The sequence below is a fragment of the Protopterus annectens genome, chromosome 2.part1 (assembly GCF_019279795.1).
Source record: "Protopterus annectens isolate FY-2018-M chromosome 2.part1, PAN1.0, whole genome shotgun sequence".
Taxonomy (NCBI): domain Eukaryota; kingdom Metazoa; phylum Chordata; order Ceratodontiformes; family Protopteridae; genus Protopterus; species Protopterus annectens.
In genome coordinates, this window is record NC_056729.1 from 1,590,715,151 (window position 1) to 1,590,730,885 (window position 15,735).

General features: G+C 42.9%; 1 protein-coding gene across 1 annotated transcript in view; it reads left to right on the forward strand.

Moving 5' to 3' along the window:
- Window positions 1-15,735, forward strand: part of LOC122794553 (migration and invasion inhibitory protein) — an 889,312-nt gene that overhangs the window by 115,205 nt on the left and 758,372 nt on the right. The window lies entirely within an intron of this gene.

The window sequence follows — 15,735 nt, forward strand, 5'->3', positions numbered from 1 at the left end:
CTTACTGCCAGACAGTTACTATAATTAATTTCACGTTTGTAATAAGAATCTGGACTATACCTCTCAATTTCTTAGTGCAAAAATATGGACAAAGACAAAAGTCATGGGGGGACAAAGCCTAAAAATAGGGACATTTTTTAAAATATTATTATAAACCTAGAAAGTTGCTATAATAAAATGTTTTGTGTTACCATGCATTTTTTGAAGGATATGAAGACTGAAACTCAAATGCCTGTCATTATTTATGGAATTGGGTCCTCACTGATTTGCCATAAAATGCAGAAAACCACACATTTTATGAGAAACAGACCAAAAATATGAGGCAAAAGTCTGGACATTAAACATCTGGACAGTTGAAAGGCATGGTCTGGACTCCTCTGCAACAACAGTTATATACTATATTGCCATCATGCAGTCAGTAGCCACTTGGTGTACCTCAATTCACTTCTGGATCTGGAGGTACAGGAAAATAATAAAATAAATAAATAGCATTAACTAATTTGATTGGATCCCTAGCCCCAGATTTCAAAATTGCCTAGCAACAATCTTGGCTTATATTATCTGTTTTATAGATTAGATATGAAAAGAACAGATCAAAGTATGATCGGGGAAGGCAACTGATTTGTTTTACTATTTAAAAGCGATAAAACAATAAATAAACATTATTCATCACCTCTGCTGATGCTAGGAATGGAGAGTCTGGTCTGATAAAGAAGTTACATTAATGCGATCGCGTAATATGCGGTTGCGGTAACGGCAACTAATTAAAGTTGTTTTTCTTATCAGCTATCCAAATTTTTGCATCTTTAGTTTAACATTAGCGAAGCCCTTCTTAAATGCTTGATTTTTTCTAGTATTATGCCAGATGATAGTTTCACATAGCTTGCTGCTCATGAAGAGTAAATTGAAGCAAAACTAAGTGTTTTATTAGCAGTTTTTAAGTGAATTGGACTATTCTTTAAAAACTGACCTAGAGTTTGAACCTTTTCTCGGGTAAGGCTGGGCTTTGTCTGAAATTGTGTATCATAGAAATTGAGAAGTTAGATGCACTAAAAAATTGGTACAATGCTTCAGACTTTTTTTACAAGAGTTAAAATACTCGCAAGTCCTTGTCTCCCTGGTTTGACCTGCAAGCGTTGTCATGTCAACATTACACAGAAACCGGGCAGTGATTTTATGACTATAGTCGATCGCTGCTACTTTGTTAGCATTTGTTTTGGTATCATTCAGTTTGTTTGGTAAAGGTATACTGTTTTACTTACAACTCTACTCATTTATGTACTAAAACGGGTTACAGGCAATATCTGCAGAGAAAAAAACAGCGATGGCTCCGGATCCACACTGAATAAGATAATTTAGAAGTTGGTAATGAGAGTATTTCATAGGCGAGGATATGAATAAAAAAGATGGTGCAGAAAAGGGGAGGATAAAAGTAGTAAACTTTCAAGTGCATGGTTATTTAAATCTAATAGGAACACAGAACCAAACTGTAGTTCACACAGGGAACTAAAAGGAGACTGGAACTGCCGATTTACAGGATATTTCCAGTAAGTTGACACTGTGGGTGGGAATAAACATGACGTAGTTAAAGTGGGTGTTGCTTTTGTAAGCTTTAACATGGACCCGAATTTTCAACACTGGGATTGTCCCTTTAAGGTTCTGATGAAGAGGAGTTCATTAGTCTTGAATCTCCTTTTGAGGAATTGTCTCTTGGGGACACAATATCTAGAAGGATGGAATGCTTTATGTGGGATTCTTTTCAGGTGTCTGATATCCAGAAAAGGTATTATGCGTTGTTTCAGGTGGATACTCCTAAACCTTTTCAGTGCCTCCTGTGTTGGCTGCTTTGTTAGACACCTTCGTAGCTGCTTGTAAGTCTCCTGATTCTTAGCCTACTGCTCTAAAGAAAACTGATAGGTTCTATAACCTTCCTGAGGATTGTCAAGTGTCCTTCTGCTGACCCTGCTGTGATGTCGGTCTCCTCTGATAAACCTTCCAAGCTTCTGCTTTCATAAAGATAGTAGGACAATGAAGAGGATTGGTAAGGTTTATACTGCTTCTAATTTGACCTTTCGGGCCATCAATTGTCAGACCCATTTGACCAGGTATGCCCTGGCCTTGATTGCCCAAGTTTGTGAAGTTATTTCTGATCTCCCTGTTTCTGAAGTTGTCTTCCTCTTTATCTTTTTGGGTTCTACCTCTCAAGTGGCTCGCCACTCTGTCACGTGAAGCTATGATGCTGCTGATGCCTTTTCCAGAGCTGCTGCCTTTGAGTCTGTCATGAAGGCATTACTCTTGGCTTTATCTACAGTCTGTACCTGAGGACATTAAGGCCAAGTTGTAGTATGCTCCTTTGGATAATAAAAATCTTTTTGGGACTGCTGCTGCTGCTTTTGTTCACAGGCAGCCTCATCAGGTTATTAAAGGCAGGAAGAGTGGTAGGCTTGCTCCTCCTGTTAAGGCTTATCAGGTTACTGTAGCTCAGAAACCTCCTTATTCTGACAAGCCTGCTTTTCTCTGACAAATTGCAGCCACCACCCCCACCCCTCCGCCAGGTTGCATTGTCTCTTTGTCTCTCTCTCTGTTTTTCAAACTGGCATGTCATCACATTGGATTTTATCTGTCGTCAGTCTGATTTACTTCTTAGTGTGGAAGTCTCTCTCTCCTTTTTCAGGGATTCCCCAACCTCCTGTAGAACAACTTCCACATTTCTCAGAGGTCCCTGGGTCCAGGTGGATCAGGGAACTATTCAGCTTGTCCCTCCTTCCCAAGTAGGAAAGGGATTTTACTCCAGGATGTTCCAGGTGCCTCAAAAAGCGGGCACTTGGAGACCTCTTCTGGACCTCTCCTTGTTCAGCACCTTTCTCAAGGTTCCTTATTTTTGGATGCTTACTCTTCAAACCCTGTTTCCTCTTTTAATACCCCAGGCTTTTCTGGTGTCCTTGGATCTGAATGATGCTTATCTTCGTATTCCTGTTCACCCCATTTTCAGGAAGTTTTTAAGTTTCTCTGTTTTGTTCCTCTGCTCAGTTTTCTACTTGGCCCTTTGAACTCTCTACTGCCCCAAGGGTATTCACTCCTGTGATCTGCCTTTTGCAGGGTCCAAGGCATTCATATTTTACCTTATCTGGACAACCTGTTTATTCACGTACCTTCTCCCAGTTGCCTTTTACAGGATCTGGAGTTCACTATATCTCTCCTTCAAAGTCTGTTTTTCACAATCAACTTCCAAAATCTGTCCTGACTCACTTTCATGATCACATTTATCTGGGTTGCAGGATCCAGACAGTGCCAATATTGGCCTTTCTTCCAAAAGTTCTGTCCTTGACACTTCTTTCAGTCTGTTCTTCTTCTGCCTACTTTTCCAGCCAGAGAGTTTCTTCAAGCTCTGGGATTCATGGACTCTTCTATTCCACTGCTTCCTCTTGTCAGATGCAGGTGCGCAAACTTCAGTGGTATCTGCATCTGCATCTGGCAAGAGGAAAATGCAGGTGCGCAAGCTTCAATGGTATTTCAAGTCAGTTTAGCTTCAGCTTGGCCCCCCCCTGAATTTCATAGTGCCTTTCCTTCCTTGTCTGAAGTGGGAACTGGAGTGGTTGATTCAGAAACATACTCTCAACCAACCCAGGCCTGCCTGTTCAGTCTATGGTTCCTTTCAAGAACTGTTTACCGACACTGCAGACATGGGGTGGGAGGCTTCCTGTGGTCATCTGAAAGTTCAAGGTGTTTGGCTCCCCTTCAGATGCCAGACCAGATCAGCAACAGAGAGATGAGAGTCCTGATTCTGGCCCTTCAGGCTTTTCACCCAGTGCTCTATCTCATGCTCTCTGAAGGTTTATACAGACAACGCTACAGTGATGTGGAATGTCAGCAAGCAGGGGTGCACAAATTCTAATCTTCTCTGTAAGCTGGCACTTCAGGCCTGGGATCAGGCTCTTGGTTATCAGTTAACTCTTCAGGCAGTGTATATTCCTTCAGAGCGCAGCCTAGTGGCAGACCCTTTGAGGAAGGTCCAAAACACAGGCCTATGAATGAATGCTTCATGGAGACATGTTTCTGGACATAGTTCATCAGTGGGGTATTCCTCTGTTAGATCTTGCCACCTGTCTGAAAAGGCAGCTCCCTCTTTTCTGTTCCAGAGTGCCATGGCATATGGCATGGAAGATGGACCCCCTTTCTTTTCCTTGGAAGGGGAGGTTTTCTTTATGCCTTCCCTCCCCTTTCTCTACTTACAAAAGTCCTGCAGAAGATTCAGTTGGAGTCCCCAAAAATCTTGCTAATGACTCCCTTTTGGCCAACACAGCACTGGTTCCCCCTCTTAATGCATCTGGCCAGCGGCAGTTATCTCAGGTTACCTCACCTGTTGGACCTCCTCACACAGGACAAGGGGTCACTCATCATCCTCACTTGTCCACTCCTCATATGACACTGTGGATGATGGAGATTTGATCCCTTTTAGGCACCTCTTTGCTGAGGATGTGCTCAGGATTTTACAGGAGGCAAGAAGACCTGCAACCAGAAAGTCTTAGAAAGTTCTTCCATTTGGACATGTGTCTGATGGACATGCTCATAACCAGAATCCTTTTTCAGTGGGGATCACTTTGGTTTTCTCCTGTTTAAGTTGCTCCAGTCTGGCTTGGCCTGTTTTTCTGTGAAGGCCTATTTGTCAGCTATTTCTGATTGTCTGCCCTTGAGGCCTGTTTTTCTGTGAAGGCCTATTTGTTAGCTATTTCTGATTGTCTGCCCTTGAGTTCTCTGGCTTCTCGCTTTGAGATCTAACAGTTTCTTAAAGGTGTCTTGCATCCTAGGGCCCCCACAGAAGCCTCTTCCTCATCCTTGGCACTTGTTTTAGACAAATTGACCAGGAATCCTTGTGAGCCTGCAGGTTCAGCTTCTCTGCAGCATTTGTACCTGAAAGGCTGTCTTATTGTTTTCTTTCAGTTCTGCTTGGATGGTTTCTGAGCTTCAGGCCCTAATGGCCATCCCCCTTTTTCTGTTTTTCACAGGGTGTAATTTCATACTAATCATCCTTTTGTGCCCAAGGTGGTTAAGGAGTTGTCTTTGAATCAGGCAGTACAACTCCCTTTCTGTTTTCCTTTTCCTCAGCCTGCTAGTGAGAGGGTCCTACATATCTTGAATGTGCACAGACAACTCGGGTATTATTTGGATAAAACCGAAGGCCATTCATAATTCTGACCAGCTTTTTGTTTTTTTTCATCCCAAGACATTGGATTTGGCAGTCTCTAAGCAAACCATCTCCTCCTGGATATCTAAAGTGATTTCCTTTTACTATTCTTTTCATGACAAATGTTTGTCATTTTCTGTTATTGCTCACTCCACTAGGGCTGTTGCTTCTTCTGGTGCTTTCTTCAAGGGGCTGGACACTAATTCCATCATTGAAGCTGCTACATAGGTTTATAGGTGTGTACTAGGCTAACGGCCCTGGGGCCTTTACAGTACCCTGGCATAGTGCCACCCGACCTTAGTTCCCAATGCCACTGTCTAGTAGAGCTACTGGATTTATCCCCAGGGTGAATTTTCTGTTTCCCATCCACTCATCAAGATTTTTCTTGAAGAGGGTCAGCGAGGTGCTCTGCTTGACATGGGAAGTCTGTTCCATAGCATGGGCAGTCTTTGGGTTACGAGCCTGTCCCTCCAGAATGTTCTGTTAATTGTGGTAATGAGGTTGAGGTCTCTGGAGTGTGTGGTGCAGAGGGATTGGGATTTCTTTAGATGCAGCATTTCTAACAGAGCTGGATCAGACATGGCTTTGTAAGTCAAGCAGCGATCGCCCTAGGTAGACGATATGATACAGAGAATAATTGGAGTTTTTTGAGTCTGTCCATAAAGGACACGTGTTTAAGGCCTAGGATCCTGTTTGTGAGGTACTTTTGAAGCCTCTCCACTTGTTGCAGGTGTCTAGTGAGGTACATGCCAAATGGGACATTGTACTTGATGATTGGTCTAATGAGGAAAGAGTAGAGGGAGACAATGACCTCTTTTCTTCCTGGATGCAAAACCCTTAGTAATGAGATATGCCACATAAAAGGACTTTCTGACCACAGTGGCAATGTGGTGATCAAAAGAGAGGTTGCTGTCGCCCTGTGTTCCCAGATCTCTTATAACGCCTTCTGTGTTCAGTGGACTACCATCAGTGTGGTAATTCATGGGAACCGGGTTTTCCCAAAGGGGATGACAACACATTTTTTGTGATTGAGCTTCTTAAGGCCATGGTTTTGACACCAGTCGTTGGTCTCAGTGAGGCCATTCTGTAGGATGTCAACATCACTTGGGGAGTTAGTAATAGCTCCCAACTTGCTATCGTCTACGAACTTTGTCAGCCAGAGTCCCTTTGTGTTGGCCTAGACTTCAGAGAAGTAGATACCAAACAGGAGAGGACCCAGGACCAAACCCTATGGGACTCAACTCGTGACTAGTTGGCAGTCTGACTTGGAATCAGTTACTTTCACACTTGTGGGTTCTATCTTTGAGCCAGTTTGCAACCCACCTAGTGATATAGGGGTTGATGCCAAGCTTATTGAGTTTTTCTATGATTCCTGAGTAGGGAATGGTATCAAAAGCCTTGACCAGATCAAGGTAGGCTGTATGAACCACCTTGCCTTCATCCACAGCTCTGGTGACTGACTCAAAGAAGTTGACCAAGTTGAGCAGGCTCGATGTACCCTTCACAAAACCAAACTGTGTGGGATCCAGAGTTTGGAGATTCCCTATATCCTTGTTTATTAGGTCCATGATGATTCGTTCCATAGCTTTGCATATTAGACTTGTCAGGTCTTCAGTGCATACCTTTACTAAGCATTATAAGTTGGATATGGTTTCTAGGGCTAGAGTGGATTTGCTAGAGCCATTCTGCATGGGTTTGTTGAGGGTTCTTCTCAGCCTTCACATCCCAATCCTTTCTTGAGCTTTTTTACTCTCCCTACAGTGAAAAATACTACAACAGTAATATAGAAGGGCATAGTACAGTTGTCTAAAATCTTACCATAACACTAGATATCTTTTTCGGTGTTTCAGTATTCACTGCCTCCCTCCACCCCCTTTTTTCTTTTGGGCCTTATTTTGGTTTCCCTCCTGGTCAAGGGTCTCCCTTTTCCATCTGCATTTTCTCTTGGATGTGCATAGCCTTTTTTTGTTCTATGAAGACTGTTCTCTATTATGGCAATTCAGTTCTGGATAACTGTGTCCGTATGTCACCTTTATGCCCTATGTCCTGAATGGGAGCATACGTGTGATGTACTGTACATACATACTGCAGCAGTGAAGAGAAGGACATCTATTGTTTTGGTCAGATTTTACACAACTGTACTTTCTTAAAAAAAAAAAAAAAGTATAAAACATACTTCTCCAATTCTACATTTGTACAGCATCAGCTGCATTAAACAATTGTTCAGTTGGATAACGTCTCATTAGTTTAGAGAAATGCAAAGTGTGAATGTGGAAAAATATCAGAATCTGTGTAAAATTCTAATATATATTAGACTGAAAACATCTAAATCATCAGGTTTAAAACTATTTCATATATGAATCTAATCTTTTTTCTCTTAATAGAAGGGATACTAAGTTGTTCATGAGACCAAACAAATGCATAGACTGCAGAGGTACTGATAACTTAAAGCACAGTGGCATATTCTGTTGTTGTGCACAAAAGAAGGTTTAGTGTTAAATACCATTTAAAACATCCAGGTTTAAAACTGTTTCATTCAGAAAGCTTCCATTTGTTCAAATGAAATTCATTGAACTGGAATTCAAACTCCTAGTCTAGCTAAACCAATTAAGAGTTTGCTTAATCTCAGTGTCCATAGAATATTTCAAATTAGTAAACCAAACATGTAAATTGTGCTTAAAGGTCTTTAATTCATTCCAGCTTCTGATAAATAAAGGTAAAAAATTCCATAACCTACCAGCCCTTAAGTGAAGGAAAGTAAACTTTAATCTTGAGTTAATTGAAGGAAGCTTTACCAAACTATTGTTGTCCGAACTCTGTGGTTAATAAATTATATTCCTAACATAGCTGCCAAAAACTCATCATTCAAACATTTATAAATCAAAATAATTAAATCACTCCTGAAAAGCATATAAGCTGTAGAAGAATAAGCTCTTAAGTCTGTTCACTTAAGTCATTAACTCATATCCTTGAATCTGTTTTGCTAATATTGTCTATATGTGCTCCAGAGATTTTAACTTATTATAGGAACAAAAGGATTCACCGTATTCCCTTATTGAATGAACACTAGTAGTATATATCTGCAATAAAGCACTTATCTTCCTGCTTGAAAAACAGTGCAATATTTTTTTTAATAAGACTGTAGCTCTGTCTAGTTACTTGTCTAATATTAGCCTCATAATTTAACAGAGATTCACTGAGGGTACCCAAATCCCTAACCATAACTGATGATGTACATATTTGATTATCCAGTGCTTATGGATCAGATTTTTGTGTTCTTTGCAAATCTCAGCTGGGGAAGAAAGTTGCAAAGCACACCGTTTTCAGATGGTTAGCCAGCAGTATTGCATTTAACCATAAGAAGCAAAGAAAGGGGTTGCACTTCGTCACTTTGAGCTTGAAGAGTTCCCTCTCCATAGTCTTTTTGTGTGACACCACCTCGGATTATATTTCCTATACATATGCATGAAACACACTAAGCTGGACTTCATTTACAGGTTCATGTCTTCTTTCAGAGCTACAGTTACTAAGGGTATATTCCCAAGAGGATAACCCAAGAACTCTGGCGTAGAGGTTGACAAAGATGGATCTCTTCTCATCAGATGCAGGGTTTATGGACACATGGTGTAATGATCAATCTGTAGAAGAAGTCTCATCTTCAGTTAACTGCTATCCCACCATAACCCCCATTTTGTTGTCTATTCCCCTGCCTTATATTTCTTTTTCCCCTCATCTTTCTTACTAACATCAAAACCGGAAAGAGATGGCTGTGCTCTGTGTGATGGGAAAAGAAGAAAAGGAGTCGTTTAGCAGTTAAGGAAAGATTCATCTACTGCTCAGTCCTAGAGGTTTCCAAAGGTAGATTTTCTTCTATATCTGTTGTTACAGGTGGTGCCAGTAACTGTTTGTCCTTCCATTCACTGTTGCAGTATTAATTACAATAGGGATCCCCTGCCAAGGATGGCTGAATGTCCAGCTAGTATAGCAAAGCCTTTAGGTTGCTTGAAGGCACATTACATATCACAAGTATGCTCCTTGTGTAGCATAGGACATAAAGGTGCTGTCCGGACATATCATCCTAAGAACTTTTTTACCGCCAGTCCAAACACCATCTCTTGATCGTCGGTCTGAACATCCCATTCTATTGCTGGTTCGCCAAGCTATTGCAGATAAGTGCCCTGTTTGGGTTTATTGTATCTTATCTTTTTGTATTTTATTGCTTGTGGGGTTTCATGTCATCCAGGAAGGGTAAATGTTCGTGCGGGAGACAGATTCCCCATAAAGACAGTCATGAGCAGTGCTTGTTTTGCCTTGTGCTTCCCACGACTTTATGTCCTGTTCAATCTGACAAGATTTTTTTCCCGAAACCCTCAGTAGGTTTTCTTCTTTGGCTTTGTATCTGGAGAATCAGCGTCTTCAGCTTTTAGCCAAAGACACAATGGAAGGAAGATCCCACTCCAAGAGGCAGCCATCCATGAAGAAGAAGGCCAAGAAGTCTAGACTGGATTCTTCTGCTGTACAGCCTCCGGATGTCTCTCCCAAAGCAAGTGAAAGCCTAGAGGTTCGCCTGACTCCATCACTGGATTCTTCAGCCATGACCGGTTTAGAGGCTGGCGGGATTTTTACCTTAGGCATGTCCTTGGAAGTCTTACAGATGTCTGCATTGGGCATTCAGGAGGAACTGTGGTTGATTTCAGAGGGGCCTAGGGGTGTTCATCAAATTTTAGTCAGGGAAGAAGTTCCTGCTACTACTATTGAATGCCGTCTGTGGTCACAGCCTTCTACATTTCATAAGGCGGACATACCCTTAAAGAAAAACGAGAAAACGAAGCATATTATTCCAGCTCTAAGGACCCACAGAGTAAATGTCCAAATTTCACTCTGGGCTTGTTTAATGCTTTGATGGCTTTAAAACCGCCTCAGGGTGTTTCTGTTCCAGCTCCTCCTTGGTCCTCTACTCAACTTAAAAGACCCAGGGAGCAGGATTCCTGTAAGGAAGAGGCAGATTCAGATGAGAAATCCCTTGCCTACTCCTCTCAGATTCCCTCTTCTTTAAATTATGGGTCTGAGGAAGAGGAATGTACTAATCCTGATACTCCTTTTGAGGAAATCTCTTTTGTGGACACAAGTCTGTAGAATGATGGAGTTTTTTAAATGGGATTTTCTTCAGGTTTCTGAAGTGCAAAAAAGGTGGTATGAGCTCCAGCAGAGGAGTCTCCCAGGCTTTCTGTTGTACCTCCTGTTTTGGTTGCATTGTTGTTTGCCTTTGCTAATACTCCTAAGGCTCCGACTGTCAGTCCCCTGCTCCTAAGAAACTTGATAGGTTTTATAGGGTGCCTGGGTACTGTAAATTCTTTGCAAGTGCCCTTCTGCTGACCCTTTGGTGTGGTGTCTGTAGCTTCTGACAAGCCATCTCAACTGCTTCCTTCTCCTAAATTACTGCCTTCTTGTAAAGATAGCATAACCATGGAAGTTTGGGGAAAAAGGTTTACCCTCCGCTACCTTAGAGGCTGTCAGTTATCAGACCCATATGTCCAGGTACATGTTGGCTGTTCTTTTCCAGGCTTGCCAGGTAATTTCTGATCTTCCAGACTTTGAAGGGAAGACTGCTCTTTCCTTGTTTGGGACTTCCTCTCAGATGGCTAGTCATTCCATCACGTGTAGTTACGATGCAGCAGATGCTTCCAATAAGACTGCTGCCTTTGGGTCTGTGATGAGGAGATATTCTTGGCTTTGGCTTCAACCTTTGCCTGATGTTATTAAAACTAACTTGATGGATGCTCCTCTGGGTAATAAACACTTGTTTGCCGAAGCTGCTGCTGATTTGTTTAAGAACATTCAGGATAAGGGCAAGGCTTTACAGGAACTTAAACATGATTTGTTTCTCTTGAACCCAAGTTTCAGGGAAATTACTCCAGTAAACCAGCCTTTGTTCATAGGCAATCTCGACGACCTTCCAAGGGCAAGAAAGGTGGGAAGCAGGCTCCTCCTGCTAAAGCTACTCAGACTTCTGTGCTCCAGAAGTCGCATTTTCCTGATAAAACAGGTGCTGTCTGACTATACTGTTCTTCCTAGCTGTATTCTTCTTTCTTTGCCTTTCTCCATCTCTCCCTGTTAGGTTAACGATTACTCAGGACTCCTGGGTTCTGACCATTATCTGCCAAGGGAATTTCACAGTCTGGAAATCTCTTTCCCTTCTATGAGAATCCCTCAGCGTTCTCAGGAACAGCTGCCTTTCTTTCTAGGGATGTTTGGGGTCTCTTGACTCAGGGTACTATATAAGAAGTTCCACTTTCCCAAAAGAGAGTGGGTTTACTCCAGAATGTTCCTAGTGCCCAGTGCCCAGGAAAGAGGGTATTTGGAAACCAATTTTAGACCTCTGTCATCTAAATACATTTCTGAACTTTCCCTCTTTTCAAATATTGTCCCTTCAGACTTTGTTCCCATATCCCAATTCATCCCATTTTCAGGAAGTTTTTACATTACTCTGTTGCTTCCTGGCATTTTCAGTTCTCTGCTTTGCCATTTGGCCTTTCCTGCCCCAAGGGTATTCACCAAATCCCTTGTCATGCTCCTGTTATTGTTTTTTGGTGGCTAAGGGGGATTCAAGTCTTTCCCTACTTGGATGACCTCCTGTTTCAGGCATCCACTCCAGAGATCTTGTTGCAAAATCTTCACTTTGCAGTCTCCCTTCTGCAGAGCCTGGGGTTCACTTTAAATTTCAGAAATTCCTTTCTGACAATTACTCAGGATCATGTCTTTCTGGGCTGCAGGATCCAGACTGTTCCTATGCTGACATCCCTGCCTCCTCCCAAGGCCCTATTCCTGTGCTCCCTTTTGCCAAACTTCATATGAGAAAACTTCAGCGGTTTCTAAAGCCAGTTTGGCTTCAGCAATCTCATCCCCTCGATTTTTTTTGTACTTCCACTTCTTCCATGTATCAAACAGGAGCTACAGTGGTGGATTCAGCAGTTGACTGTCAATCCAGGGCTCCCTTTCCATCCACGTCTTCCCTCTCAGGAGCTGTTTACAGATGCTTCAGACATAGGATGGGAAGCAGCTTTTGGCTCCCTAAAGGTGCAGGGAGTCTGGTTGCCTCTTCAACAGAAAGGCCACATCAACATCAAGGAGATAAGAGCTCTTCTGTTGGCTCTTCAGGCCTTTCAGCCTCTTTTTCTCTCCAGAACCTCACAAGGTGTTTACAGACAATACCACATTAATGTCGTATGTCAACAAACAGAAGGGGGGAAAGGTTTTATCTTTTTTGCTGGTTGGCACTCCTAGTGCGGGAACTAGCTGTCTGGCTCATTCCTTCAGGTAAAAACACTGTCTCAGACTCAGAGCAGGTCCGTAATGCAATGCCACAAATGAATGCTTCACAAGGATGTATTTCTGGGCACTGGGGTGCTCTTCAAATGGATCTTTTTTCTCCCCTCTGAACAGGCAACTTCCTCTATTTTGTGCAAGAGTCCCTGGTCCCTTGGCTTGGCTGGTGGACACCTTCTCTTTTTCTTGGAAGGGGATGTTTCTTTGTTTTCCATTCCTTTCCCTTCATTCCAAAAGGCCTGCTCAAAGTACACCAGGATGCTCCTAAAATCTTGTTGGTGATTCTGTTTTGACCGAGACAGCATTGGTTCCATCATCTTCTGCATTTAGCCAAGGGCAATCATGACAAGTTACCTCACAGCGTGGACTTACTCTCACAAAACAAGGGATCTCTCATCCATCCCCACCTGTCAACTGTTCAACTGACAATGTGGTTGATAGGATTTTGATTCCACATAGGTTCATAGGTTCATACTAGGCTATCTGCCCTAGGGCATTTATAAGCCTAGCCAGAGTGTGTTTGGCTTTCGCCACTCATTTTAAATTAATTTTGCTATGCCCTTTTTCGAGGTTAGTATACTGTGCCCCTGTCTAACAGTGACACAGAAGTGATACTCTGGGTAAACCTACGATCTCCCTTTCACTCATCAAGATTCCTCTTGAAGAGAGTCAATGAGGGACTCTGCCTAACCTGGACTGGGATTTTATTCCAGAGTGAAGGGAGCCTCTGGGTTATGAATCTGTCCCTCCTGCATGTCCTGTTTATTTCAGGGCTTCAAGTCTCTTGAGCGCGTAGCTCAACGGGATTTGGATTTTCTGAGGTGCAGCATGTCCATTAATTCTGGGTTGGACATGGCTTTATACGTCAGGCACAGATCGCCTCTGAGCAGGCGGTATGCCACTGAGTAGAGCTGGAGTTTCTTTAACCGGGCAACATATGGCATCTGTTTGAGCCCTTTGATCCTCTTGGTGAGGTACTTTTGGGTTCTTTCCAGTTGCTGCAGGTGTCTGGTAAGGTACATCCCAAAAGGGTCATTGTACTCAATTATGGGCCTGATGAGGTATGAGTAAAGAGGCACGATGACCTCCCCTGATCTAGATGTGAATCCCTTCATGATTAGGTGGGCTATATAAAATGTTTTTCTAACCACTTTGGCCACGTGGTTGTCAAATGAGAGATTGCTATCAACTTGGTTCCCCAGGTCCCTAATTACTACTTCCGTACTTAATGGATTACCACCTATGTGGTAATTTGTGGGCACTTTGTTTTTGCCAAAGGGGATGACTATACACTTTTTGGCGTTTAGCTTGAGGCCATGGCTCTGGCACCAGTTGTCTGTTTATATGAGGCCCTTTTGGAGGATGCTTGTTTCAGCTGGAGAGTCGATTATGGCACCCAGTTTGCAGTCATCTGCGAACTTGGTCAGCCACAGTCCTTCCGTGTTGGCCTGCACCTCCGAGAAATATATACCGAACAGGAGAGGTCCCAGGACTGAGCCTTGTGGGACGCCACTTGTAACTGGTTTGGAGTCTGACATGGCTCCAGCAATTCTAACCATGTGGGTTCTGTCCTTGAGCCAGTTTGCAACCCATCTAGTGACATGGGGGTTTATATTTAAGCTGGTGAGCTTATCTATAATGCCCGAGTGGGGTATTGTATCGAAGGCTTTTTCGAGGTCCAGGTAGGCTATGTGGACCACCTTCCCCTCGTCAATGGCCTCGGTGACTGTTTCAAAGAAATCAACCAGGTTTAAGAGGCAGGATCTGCCCTTAAAGCCGAACTGGATAGGATCCAGTGTCTGTAGGTCCCCAATATCTTTATTTATGAGGTCCATGATGATCCTTTCCATAGCTTTGCAGACCAAGCTAGTCAGGCTTATGGGGCGATAGTTTCCATGATCCGTTGAGGCACCACCTTTGTGGAGAGGGACAACTGTTGCTGTACGCCACTCTTTGGGCACATATCCTGTAGTAAGGCTGAGATTGAACAGTAGTTTTATGTTTGGGCTTAGCTCTTCTTGGAGTTCATGTAGGACGCAGCCCGGGACACCGTCTGGTCCCATTGATGCTGTGTTTTTTGCTTTGGAGAGGGCGGCTCTTACCTGAGCATCTGAGATGTCAGGGGGGCAGCACTCTGCTGGGATAGATATTTGCTCTTTTGGTGGGGGGGGGGAGTTTGCGCTGAACCTGTCAGCTAGGATGTTGGCAATGTCTGTGGGTTCGGTGTATTTGTTGTAATTTTGGACTAATTCTGAGCATATCTGGGAATTCCCACCCAGGTTCCTAACATAACTAAAGAAAACCTTGTGATTATCCTTAGTGTCCTGTGTAATTTTTCTCTCAAAGCTGGCCTAAGACGATTTTTATGAGTGTCCGTAGTTTTTTGCTAATACAGATCAGAGATGCCTTCCCTTTTTGGGATTTTGCTCTATCATGTAGTAGCTTCCTCCTTCTATTGTATAGTTTGTTTATGGGTGGGGTCCACCAGACAGGACGTCTGCCTTTGGAGGATTGGGTCTTGGTTTTATTTGGGATTGCATGATCCATGCATTCCTGAAGGTGTTCATAGAATGTGTTTATAAAGGATTCTGCAGTCTGGGCCGTATTTTCCACAGGCCCGGGGGCTTTGAAGGATTCCACCTCGGTTTTGAGGAGTGTGAAATTTGCTTTAGAGAAGTTTTTCACTGTGGTTTTCTGGGCAGGGGGTGGGGTCGGGATGTGAATATCCAGTGAGATTAGTTTATGGTCTGAGACACCTTTTTTTCTGAGGGCGTGCTTAGCGTCCAGGAGCCCAGTAAACTCAGTACTAGGAAATCCTACTTATCGAAATGGAGAAGGTTTTCTGTTTGGTGTCTTTCTCGTAACCTGGATTTATTTTCTGTGGCTGCTACTTTGCTCCTTTCTTATCTGTGTGAATTGCTCAATGCTGGGTTGGCTTATTCTGAACAATTCCTTAAAGGCATCCTTCATCTTTGGCCTTCCAGGAAGCCTGTTCTTCCTCCCTAAGATCTTATTTTTGTTTTAGAAAAATTGACCCAGGCTCCTTTTGAGCTTGCAGCTTCATTCCTTGCAGCATTGCTCTTGGAAGACTGTACTTTTGTTAGCCCTTACTTCTGCCAGACTGGTGTCTGAGCTTCAAACCTTTATGGCTTGTCTTCCTTTTTTGGTATTTCATAAGGACATGGTATCTCTTTGTACTAATTCTTCTTTTATACCCAAGGTGG